Raw genomic sequence first — 12,042 nt, 5'->3', positions numbered from 1 at the left:
GTGTTTAGGAGTCCAAGTTATAGGACTGCACCATGGGTTGTGCGTGGTTCTCATTGGTGGGAGATTCCCTTCGCTGTGTTGCACGCCAGTGGCTGGGGGCTGCCTGGGGCCAGCGACGTGTGAGCCGGTCCCAATGTGCACCGGCAAACATTTACCGCCAGGTGGCCCCAGTATTTATTGCCCGTCCACACGTGGATACCTGAAGCCCATGTCAATCCACTGCTGGATGAGTCCCGCAATGAAGATACAATCAGTACATCCACTTAGCTTTTGGACTCCACCTGTTCCATTGGCGGCTGAATGCGAATCTAAATGTGCATACGTTAGAGACTGGTTAATGCGCATAGGAATCAAACCAATTGACCTACGACCTTTGCCCCATCAACTTTTGTAGAATTTTAGATGTGCATTACAGCTACTTTAGCCGGGTGGTTGTGGTGGCTATGTATGCCTGTAATCCACGACTGCGTAGAGGTGAGGGTTGGTGGATTACAAAAATATTGCGACAACTCCCACCCCTTGGTCGTCAAGGAGGTAGAGAAGGCGGTGTCGAATAATGTGGACTCCGCCTGTTCCATCTGTAGATTTGTGATAGAGCGTTAGCCCCCCCCCATTTGCTTGGATTTCTCCAGGTGCTCCGATTTCCTCCCACATGTAAACACTCATTAATCTTGATTTGAAGCTTTCGTGACTGCAGGAATCCTTACTCTTTGGTTCTTTCGGTAAAGTCACGTAGGTAGAAAAAATAATAATGGATCACGACGTTTCGATCGCCACACAAGCAATCTCACTGAGTCTCAAGACTCTTGTTCAGGAGGGGCCTGCCAACTTTTCGCAGGAGTAATTTGGATGTTTGGCTAGTACCAGTTACATTGTATGTTGTTGTTGTTTTGCCATGGGAGTAAACCCATACAGAGAAAGGGACCATAATTAGAAAAGCGAAGCCAGGCAGTCCTTCAGAAGATGTCATGCACGGGCGTGACCACTGCACCACCCTGCCGCCCAAACAAATGTAATTTAAATAATGTACAATACTGGCAAATAAACCCTATTAGTATCAACTGAATTTCTGGACAATCTGGCATGTGTATAGCTGCATCGGTGTTTCTAAAAGTCGTGTTCACATTGCCTGAAATTAATAATATTAAGAACAGGTTTCCCACCTCTGGTTTCGTTTGACTTACCGGTTGTCCTCATTATGTGTGTCACAGATAATATGGCAAGGAAAATATTACGCAGCACGAGTTTCAGGATTAGGGCAATTATGGTGACACACGTGACCCCCTCTACACAAGTAACAGCTGAGAGTCAATGCTGTGGTGCTGTGCGATTGGTGCAAGCGACCCATCATCGTGTTTTGATGTTGAGCTGTTAAAATTGCACTGTTGTGGGGTGAGGTCAAGGCCGATGACTGCTTCCAGCGGTGTCAAGATCAGCATTTTGAAGAGGCTCGCGGAGGAGGATACTGGGCACTAGGGTGCAGTCTCTCTCCATGAACAACAGAGGGCAGAGGAGCGACACTCACAACAATTATTGGCGGAGCACAAGGCGTATAAAACACAAATTTGGAAGAAAGTTTACCTCGGGGAGTTAACCCACAACACCTGGGTCTGTCCCAAGTGTTCACACGATAACGCGTTTTCACTACAACGCGTTTTCTTTAATTTAGGGAACGCTTTTCGCACAACGCGGAACGCGCTCCGTCACAACGCGCTTTCTGAGCCACACTGTGTCTCTTAGTTCTTGCAAGCTAAGCTGGAGTCAGTCTCTCATTAAGGCCACATGGCCACACTGTGTCTCTTAGTTCTTGCAAGCTAAGCTGGAGTAAGTCTCTCTCATTAAGGCCACATGGCCACACTGTGTCTCTTAGTTCTTGCAAGCTAAGCTGGAGTCAGTCTCTCATTAAGGCCACATGGCCACACTGTGTCTCTTAGTTCTTGCAAGCTAAGCTGGAGTAAGTCTCTCTCATTAAGGCCACATGGCCACACTGTGTCTCTTAGTTCTTGCAAGCTAAGCTGGAGTCAGTCTCTCTCATTAAGGCCACATGGCCACACTGTGTCTCTTAGTTCTTGCAAGCTAAGCTGGAGTCAGTCTCTCTCATTAAGGCCACATGGCCACACTGTGTCTCTTAGTTCTTGCAAGCTAAGCTGGAGTCAGTCTCTCTCATTAAGGCCACATGGCCACACTGTGTCTCTTAGTTCTTGCAAGCTAAGCTGGAGTCAGTCTCTCTCATTAAGGCCACATGGCCACACTGTGTCTCTTAGTTCTTGCAAGCTAAGCTGGAGTCAGTCTCTCTCATTAAGGCCACATGGCCACACTGTGTCTCTTAGTTCTTGCAAGCTAAGCTGGAGTGAGTCTCTCTCATTAAGGCCACATGGCCACACTGTGTCTCTTAGTTCTTGTAAGCTAAGCTGGAGTCAGTCTCTCTCATTAAGGCCACATGGCCATACTGTCTCTTAGTTCTTGCAAGCTAAGCTGGAGTGAGTCTCTCTCATTAAGGCCACATGGCCACACTGTGTCTCTTAGTTCTTGCAAGCTAAGCTGGAGTGAGTCTCTCATTAAGGCCACATGGCCACACTGTGTCTCTTATTTCTTGCAAGCTAAGCTGGAGTCAGTCTCTCTCATTAAGGCCACATGGCCACACTGTGTCTCTTAGTTATTGCAAGCTAAGCTGGAGTCAGTCTCTCTCATTAAGGCCACATGGCCACACTGTCTCTTAGTTCTTGCAAGCTAAGCTGGAATGAGTCTCTCATTAAGGCCACATGGCCACACTGTGTCTCTAAGTTCTTGCAAGCTAAGCTGGAGTCAGTCTCTCTCATTAAGGCCACATGGCCACACTGTGTCTCTTAGTTCTTGCAAGCTAAGCTCGAGTCAGTCTCTCTCATTAAGGCCACGTGGCCACACTGTGTCTCTTGGTTCTTGCAAGCTAAGCTGGAGTGAGTCTCTCATTAAGGCCACACGGCCACACAGTGTCACTTAGTTCTTGCAAGCTAAGCTGGAGTCAGTCTCTCTCATTAAGGCCACATGGCCACGCTGTGTCTCTTAGTTCTTGCAAGCTAAGCTGGAGTCAGTCTCTCTCATTAAGGCCACATGGCCACACTGTGTCTCTTAGTTCTTGCAAGCTAAGCTGGAGTCATTCTCTTTTCGACATGTCTCACCAAATTCTGTAATAATAATGTTCCAGTTTCTCTATATGTTTTTTTAATTTAGATTTAAATAAATCTACATTTTAAAATCCACAATTCTGGCTGCCTCCTGATGATGCTGGTTGTAATTACTGGCGAAACGACGTACTCAGATTGTTAATGTTGTGGCTTTGCTCTCTAACACACAACCGGTGTGCTGTACTAGTAACGAATTGGCATGTTCTGTTTAAGTGACAAACCTTACTAATTGGCTGTGTCGGGTGGTGGTGGGTTTACCGACATATTTTTATATTTATGCAATCTTACCCAAAAAACCTGTATTATGTAAAAATACATTTATTTTCCTCCTTTCTTTTTGGACAGTTTCAAATCTCTAACGTCTTTCAAATTGTTCTGATGTACAGTGCTACATTTCAAATTACTGTCATGTTTGCAACGGGTTGTTTAAAATATATTTAAATGGTGTAGATTCACGTTTAAACTCACTTCGAATCTGCATTCATCATTTTCTTCTTTAGCAGTCCGTAACCACAATTGGTACATCGATGCATGACCCATTTGATTATGGTTTGTTGGTCTTAATTTATCAATTAAAATGTTATTGAGTGTGCCAAATCCTAAAGAGTGGCGTTTGAGTCGACGTTATTTATTTTATATTCACATGTGAAACGCCTGTGCACATGAATGTAATCCAGTTACACACTCTCCTACTTGTTCATCAACTCTCTTCGTGGTGTAGATTTGATGGCTTGTATAGCAACCATAAACAAACACAACAAGTCCGGGTGACTCATGATCCATGATTCACGATGCCAGTGGGCCAGGTTTCACTCTCAACTCTCTACCTGTGTGGCATGAATAAAACGCACCTGTAAATTTGACCTGAAATGATTGCACAACAATTGCCCCGCCTTCATGCGATGTTTATCCTCCACTGTTTATCTGGCTTTGACCTGAATTATATAAAAGTGCGGCTCTGCAACTGCTGTAGAGTCACATTTGTAAAAACGCATTTTACAATATGAACAGCGCATTGAAAACGCGTACTATTTTATGTATTGTTTAACAAGTGTGTTTACAAATCCACACTGAGAAACACGATGATTGACGAGGGGAGTAAATTATTTTTTAGATAGTGTATGTAAATAGAGCTACTGTAGGTAAGTAGTTTTCAGTTTTAAAGGCATAGTTTAACAAGACAACACTTGCCACCATCCTTCAAACCCATTGGTGAAAAAAAGCAAAGTTTATGTTTACATTATAACACAATGTTTACATTATATAGAATATAATGTTTACATTATATATAATATATAATATAATGTTTATGCAAGAGCCGGGGACTTATGAGACCCCGGGGTCCCGCCATAAGGTTCATATGAATGGTTACCTAATAACTTTTGAAACACGGTAATCGCTGTGAAGTGCAGTTTCCAATTCTTATTGTTCACTCAATCTCTCTGGCCTTTCTATGCAATATGAAGAAGGGTCATTGCCCGAAACGTCGCTTATCGGATTTTTTTTCCCTTTTTCAAGGCCCCAGTGCTACTGATGCATGAATTTGTTTGGTATTTGAAATGATACGAAGGCTCAGCAAGTGATTCCTTGCAGACATAAACAGAAGCGATACGCGCCACCCCAGCCACCCATGTCGCGAATCAATCGATTATCGCGATTGAGGGCTCGTGAATAAATTCTAGATTCAACGCCTTGTTTTAAAACGTGAACACAGCCGGCTCTAGTGACTGGAGTGGGTGGGTGTTGGACAATGTGAAACAATGACACGCAACGTATACAAATCTAAAACATAAATTCTTACGCACGCGATCCGGTGTGCATATCGCGATCTTCAGGATGAATGATCACGTCCGAATCAATGCGTCGTCGTTGCTCCCCTAGCATGCGCTCTGCGTAACCCGCTCGTGTTGTTGTTGTTGTTTGCGGCAGAGTTTAGGACCTTCGTGGCCAAGAGCCGCAGCTCCCGAGGCAAAGGAGTGATGGCACGCTTCAAGGTGCCGGACTTGCTGAAGCATCTCATGGAACGATACGGGGCTCCGGATATTCACGATCTGGGCATCCGTATCACCAGCATACCTCTGGGCATTTCCCTACGTGCCGTGCCTGCGTGTACGAGCGTGTGTGTGTGTGTACGTGTGTATGCATTGCGTCGCTTGTTGACTGCGAATTGTATTATTATTGGATGCCTCAAGTTATACTCTTTGGTTCTTTCGGTAAAGTCACGTAGGTATAAAATAAAATAAATCACGACGTTTCGGGTGCGACACAAGCGTCCGTCATCAGGTGATAAAGCCTTGGTGTGCTACTGAGGCAGACTGTTTTAAATGGTTTGAAATGTGTGTAGCCCATGGGTCATAAAGAAGTGTCCAGGGCTAGTGATGTTAACGTGAGAAATTAGCGTGTAACTGTCAGGTAGGAAAGCGGCCTCCTCCTCGATTTTACGTGACTTTACCGAAAGAACCAAAGAGTGTGGATTCCTGCAGTCGAGAAAGCTTCAAATCAAGATTGCCTCAAGTATGTATTGTTGTTGCCCTTGAGGGGGTTTACTTTCTGAATTAAATGCGTTCTGGAATTGCTGACACACAGCCACAACGTACGTGTCGCTGTGTTCACACCTGAGAGTGACACTGCATCAGCCTTTTACCAATATTCCCCCGCCCCTGCGTTTGCCTTACACGGCCACAATGCTGAGCTATCCTCAGTTGCTCAGGCACACAAGTTTCACACCTGTCTCCCTGTCAAGTGAATGTGGTGTATCCTTTTGTCATGCAGTCTGAGACAGACTTCCAACACGACTTCAGTTTTGGGAGTGCAGTGCTGCGACAAGAGCACTGAAGTAACTGCTCGTGTAAGTACATCATGTTAATATATATCGTATTGAAGGCTGAGGCCTATTTCACTGTACCGTTCCTTACAGAAATATTCTTTCCCGAGTCTTTGTGCATTTGTCGCTTGTTTCAGAGGTTCGCGATTCGATCCCAGGAGTCGCCCTAGTTAATATTGCGGGTGTATTATCCAAAACTGCATTTCTATATGCTTCACAAATAATGTAAAAAAAAATCCCGTGTTGTTATTAATGAATGAGGAGGACATGTGTGCCGGCGTCAGAATCAAAATTTGCAAATCTAAACAAGTACTCAGAAATTACTGGATTGGGTAAAACCACAAGTATATATGTTGAACTTCTTTCGCACTGTACGTAGCCAACTGTGCTAATCGGAGGTGTGGAGGGCAACAAACTGAACACAAAAAGCAGTTCTAAAGAAATTGTTTTCAATCTAGATTTAAAAGTGCATAGCTCCAATGGCTTCCTAATATCGGAAGGAAGAGCATTCCAGTTGGCCGCAGAAGCCCATCTGAAAGCGAGTGATGGGGTAACTGTCTTTGTTCGATGGCTTGCCAAAAGCCACTGCTGCTAGGATGATCCACCAATCCCATCTCTCGATTGCAATCGTGCATTAGCAGCACACCTTGCATTCGCTGTTGAACCACTCGTCCATCACGTGTTCCATCATCGCAACTACAGCACTGCCCTGCACCTGTGGCCGCCACAGTTGCTAACATTGTGTTGTTTGCTTAGGTGATCGGCAAGGCCCAGAAAGGCGAGCGGGAGGCGATGGACCGTGGGCTGGCTCGCATTGAGTGTGACATCAAGCAGGAGGTGGAGGGCCGGCCACACAAGATCAAGAAATACCTGTTGGAGTCGTTCCCCTTGCCAGGGACGAGCGCCGATCTTCGCCGACAGTTCACGACACAGCCGGCGACCGAGATGGTGCTGCAGGTCTTCCAGAACGCCGATGACATCTTTGTGAATAAGCTGAAGAAGGTGGGGGCCATGGCGTCTGGACTTAATGCAACAAAATTACCGTGCGAGAAAGTTCATGCATTTGCGTACATTTGTCAAAGATTTTCCATAATACATTTGTCCTCGGAATTATTTAATGAGTGATAATCGCCATACGTTTCAAGTCTGTGGATACTTCCACCATTATCAAAAAACTTTCTCTACCACTGAATTAACTCTCCTCTATAATATTTAGGGCCATCGCTTTCACAAAATTCAGTCACACGTTGAGACAAAAGTAAGGGGGGGCATTGAAATTGGTCGGACATCTATGCATGTGTCACCCTCTATTTGTCCCAACAGTGTGATATGGCTGCAAGTGGTTTGGGTCCTTTATTGTTTCCACCAACAGTGTGTGCAGGACTTCCTGGGGCAGGTGAAAGGGGACACGCTGGCCGGGAAGCTGTTTCAGTTGGCTCTGTGCTGTGGCTCCCTCGAGACTCCTCGCGACCTCGTGGTCAAGGAGAAACCGGCCGCGTTTCTCGGCAACATCAGCACTCCCGACACCAGACCGCCGCTTCTTCCGGGGAGTAAGGAGACAAATTTTCACATACAGTAGACTCTCGATTATCCGCGCTAATTACGGGGAAGATGGCTGCGGATGATAAAAAATCTCGGATGATCCAAAGATATCTATTTTCTGTGGATCTCTATGCCACAAACTAACGATCAACCGATCGATGCACGTGGTCGGTGATAAAACTTTCCTGCTCCCGAGCAGAAGACTCGGCCCTCTAAGTGGATAGCAGAGCCACGCCAATCACCATCAATCAAACTCCACCCACTGTTGTAAAGATATGCAACTACTGTACTGTCGAAGTGATCACGTAGATTTCGGATTCATGGGCGCACATATTTGCTCGATATAAGCACGTGACTTGTAACAAACATTTCCAAGAATTACAATGTATAACTATTTTTAGATTATTAATTTGGGCCTAAGGGAAAATCCATGAGTTATTAATAAGTAAAAATCTCATGTGCGTGGTTAATCCGCAAATCAGATAAACCGCACACGGATAATCAAGAGTCTACTGGATTGCACGCGCGCTGAATTGTCGTAGCTTCTCTAAACACCTTATTTCACATCTCGTCTCGATTATTACTAATGCATTAGTAAGAGTTTGGCATATCACGACGCATCAGTTTGTCAAATTTACGTCGAGATGACCCGGGTGGCTGAGAGAGATTATTAGCATTGAACTGGAAACGCTGAGATCCTGGGTTCGAATCTGGGTAACCACCTGTGATTAAACTTGCTTTTGTCAAGTGCAGCCAGTTGATGGTCTCAGCTCGGTCATTAATGACTGTCAAAAAAACCCAAAACATACTCAATAAATGGCTATGCACTTAATTTGACCAAGTCCAATATCGGCTCAACAGAGTGGGTGGGAATGTGCTTCCCTTTACTCTGTGGACCAGAGGTCACTAGAAGCAATGTCAGAGGTAGCTTTGTGATGTTCTCTTCTGCGGGCCATTCTCCAATAGGACGGGTTCCGCTGCTCCGTGAGAGATCCGAGTGGATACTCCGTCTCATTACACGATATCGAAAGCACAATCTGAATAAAATGTAGTTTCTTGTATTGTACATAGGGGGTCAGACCACGGAGGACATTCAGAATGCTGAGTGTGATCTTGAAATTAATCCTGGACTGGTTCGGGGGATAGTTGAACAATTCGAATATTGGGGCGATATCGTCTTGCATACGGGTGCGAGAAGTCTGCCAGTGGTTTTTTTAGTCCATCTAGATTTTTGGGTTAGATCATGTAAACATGCACTCAATAATACGCTTTAATATGCACTATTTATGTGACCTAACCCAAAAATCTCTATTATGGGTAATATTGGTCGCGAAGGCCTTCGTGTTAAACTTGTTTTTTGAGTCATCTGGAGAGTGATGATGAAACTTATCGGGAGGCCGTAGATGAGACGTGGGGGGTGGGAGGGCAGAGAGAGAGTTGCAGTTGTTGAGCCTATTGGAGCGAGTTACAGCATCGTTGTCCTCTCCTGCAATGGCATTGCTTGTCTCCTTCGCAGAGGCGGTAGCCAAGCATCTGGTCCGTCTGCTGAGCCACGCAAGTAAGATGGCAGAGCCCCTGTGCCTACCCGCGCTGTCACGCGTGGAGAAGCAGCTTGCCGAGCTTTTGACTCGCGCAACCTCCCCAGCCTGGGCCTCGGCTCCTTCTTGGACATCCTCCATCGCAACGCACAGGTGCGTACGTGGCGTGCGTGAGCCCACCCGCCTCCAGCTGGTAAGAGGCAGTACAGCAAGTAGGTGTACGACACTGCCCGTGCAAAGTTTGAGTGTACTTATCGCCTCCGAGTGGCGCTCAATGTTAAGTTTGTTTCCAAAATTGTGCGCGGTAATATTAGTTTATTATTACCAACTTAAAACTCATTTGTCGATAACTCAAATACGTTTAAGTGTTATTCAATCACTGCCAATGCAGAGCACAACAAAGTGTCACGTAAGATGCATGGGTTTTCTCTTGTCACTCTTAAAAAATATCTGTGAATTTGGCAAACATCCCAAAGGTAGATATTGAAAATCACCGTTAAAATTGAGTGTACAGCGGTGACATTCAGATAAAATATATGATAACACTATATATGCAAAGTGGACGGGTGGCTCAGAGATCAAAGCGGTGATTTGGCAATAATGAGATTCTGGGCTTGAATCTGGATTTTGACCGCTTGGGTTGAAACCGAGGTCTCAGGTCTTATCAAGTCGATCGTCCGAGCCCTGTCACCAGCGACTGCACAAAATTACAGTCTCATTAAACTTGGGTTTTGCACTTCATTTTCCTAATTCCATCTCTGAGAATAACAATTTCAGCTTGACTCTCGTGCGCCACACAATCTCATAACACAGCTAATGTGAAAGTGTTGGCTCCTATTGTGTACAAGATAAAAGGCCACCCACCGCATTTTATGACACAGGGCCTGCACGGCTATGCGAGATTTACGAATGGATGATTTATTTGTCTCTTGACATTACGCCGATAGCGCATTTGGAAAACTAAAATTGAGAACGAATTTTGTGTTAATTTGCAAACTTAAATCTGTATTATTTAATCAGTTTTCGTGCACTGCATTGTGAGATGCAGCTCCATGCGTATCGTTTAGCTTTAAGCCGGTGTTTGCCTTGCGGTCGCCTCGGTGTCAACCAACTGATGTTGACGGATTTGTTGTGTCTGTGGTAGCTGTTGGAGGAGACTGGGGTTGTGATCTCCATCCTGGGTGGATCTGGAGCCAGAGAGAGGAGCCGGAGAGCGGCAGCCCTCTCCCCGCGAGCGAGGAGTCGAGTAGCGGCTACTCTCACTCGAGCGAGGAGTCCGGAGCCCGCAGCCCTCTCGAGATCAGCCCTCCCCCGGGTGGGGAGCCGGGGGCCCGCGTCCCCCACAACTGACAACCTGTGTACCAACTGGCTGAGCGAGAGTTTGTGTGTATTTGAGCGTAATCGTGCCAGTGTTTAGCTGTACCAGGGAGTTTGATGCAGCAGAGTGTTTCGGTGTAGCAGGGTGTCCGGATTGTGCCGGCACACTATCCTTCTATCCGTAATGTCGTAGGGTGAGGTCCATTAAAAGTTTACTCGGATCCCAACCTGTCAAAGCGCCTAATCATGGAACGTGGTTCTCAACATCGTCCCTCACCCATGCTACGTACCTTTGAGACGTCCTGCTTTTACAAATGTTGATGAACTGGAGGGCAGAGGTCTGGAGGACCCCACATGGAGTCTGGTTTCTCACACCCGAGCCTCCTGTGACATTTCTGGAGGCTTCTCTGGGATCTTTGTCCCATTTATTGAGTGCGTATTTGGCTTACTTCTGGCTTCGTCCCAAGACGTCATCCAGTTGGGAAATACCCGAAGGTTGTGGGAGTCGCCCCGTGCTTCAGTTTATTTCCAACCCTCGCAATGGCCGGATGCTCACCAGCCGGAAGTCTTTTGCTGCATACACCACGACCGAGGTGTAGAGAGCAGCCATCTCGTGGCTGGTCGGCAATGGAGATGGTATTATCGATTAGGGGAGCGTGAGTCTGTGGCGTTGGTGGTGCTGCTGTCACGGAGGCGACACGAGTTTAGGAAATTCAGTTTTGTGGGTTTCCTGTAGCGAGCACTGAAAGATCCTCCCTTCCTCTTTCTCCACCCTTGTCTCTACTGTCTCCATGTCCCCGTTCAACTCTTTCTACGCCGCTTTCCTTGAATGTGCAGCCACCTTTACGGCCTCCCCTCTCCCCTTCTCTCCACCTCCAACCCATCTCCGTCGTAATCTCCTCCCCTTTGTTCAGGCTCTTCCCTTTCTTCCTCAGTCTATGGATGGGGTTATTGTTTATCCGGCTCTTATACAAAAAATGGAGCTTATTTTAGCCTTTGAATAGGATTTCGGTAGCGTGTTGCGCACCTAGGGAAGATCGAGCCACGCCACCGGTTCCCATTATCAAAATCTTTGTCAACTTGTCTCCCTCGGTAGGAATGCCTTTCCTTCTCCAGGAGGCAATTGTTTCTCTCTCTCACCTCCATTATTTCTTCCGATGCGCTTTCTTAATCTCGCTTGCTGTGTGTCTCGACTCTATCATTCAACAAGGGCAAATTTAAAAATTTGCTTTTTTTTCCTCCACTGCTTTACCACTATACCTCCTGAGTGGGTACTCGGAGTTTCATCTAATGTACTATTTGATGGGTCGCTTCCACACAGCACAAAGGCGGTAGCTATCCGAACGGTAAATTTTTCTTTCAATTTCGATAGATTCTCGAATTAATCTTGGCCAGCAGTAGCTAGTTTTGCACAGAACTTCAACATTAAAATCAACTGAGTGTCCTTGTTGGCACGTGTGCTCTGCTACTGCTGAACACGGGTGCCAACAAATAATACATTATTTAAATGCATGCCTATAAAGGGCACCATACTTCAATAGGGATTACCATTGGTACGGCTATTTTAATACACAATAGACAGGAAGGACAAGATCAAAATGCTCTCATTATGCACATGCATAATGTACGTTGACTCGGTAATCTCCCCCCCCCCACT

The sequence above is a fragment of the Petromyzon marinus genome, chromosome 64, assembly GCF_048934315.1.
Source record: "Petromyzon marinus isolate PM22_M1 ecotype Great Lakes invasive population chromosome 64, UKy_Petmar_22M1.pri1.0, whole genome shotgun sequence".
In the NCBI taxonomy this organism is placed as follows: Eukaryota; Metazoa; Chordata; class Hyperoartia; order Petromyzontiformes; family Petromyzontidae; genus Petromyzon; species Petromyzon marinus.
Note: the sequence above shows the minus strand (reverse complement) of the source record.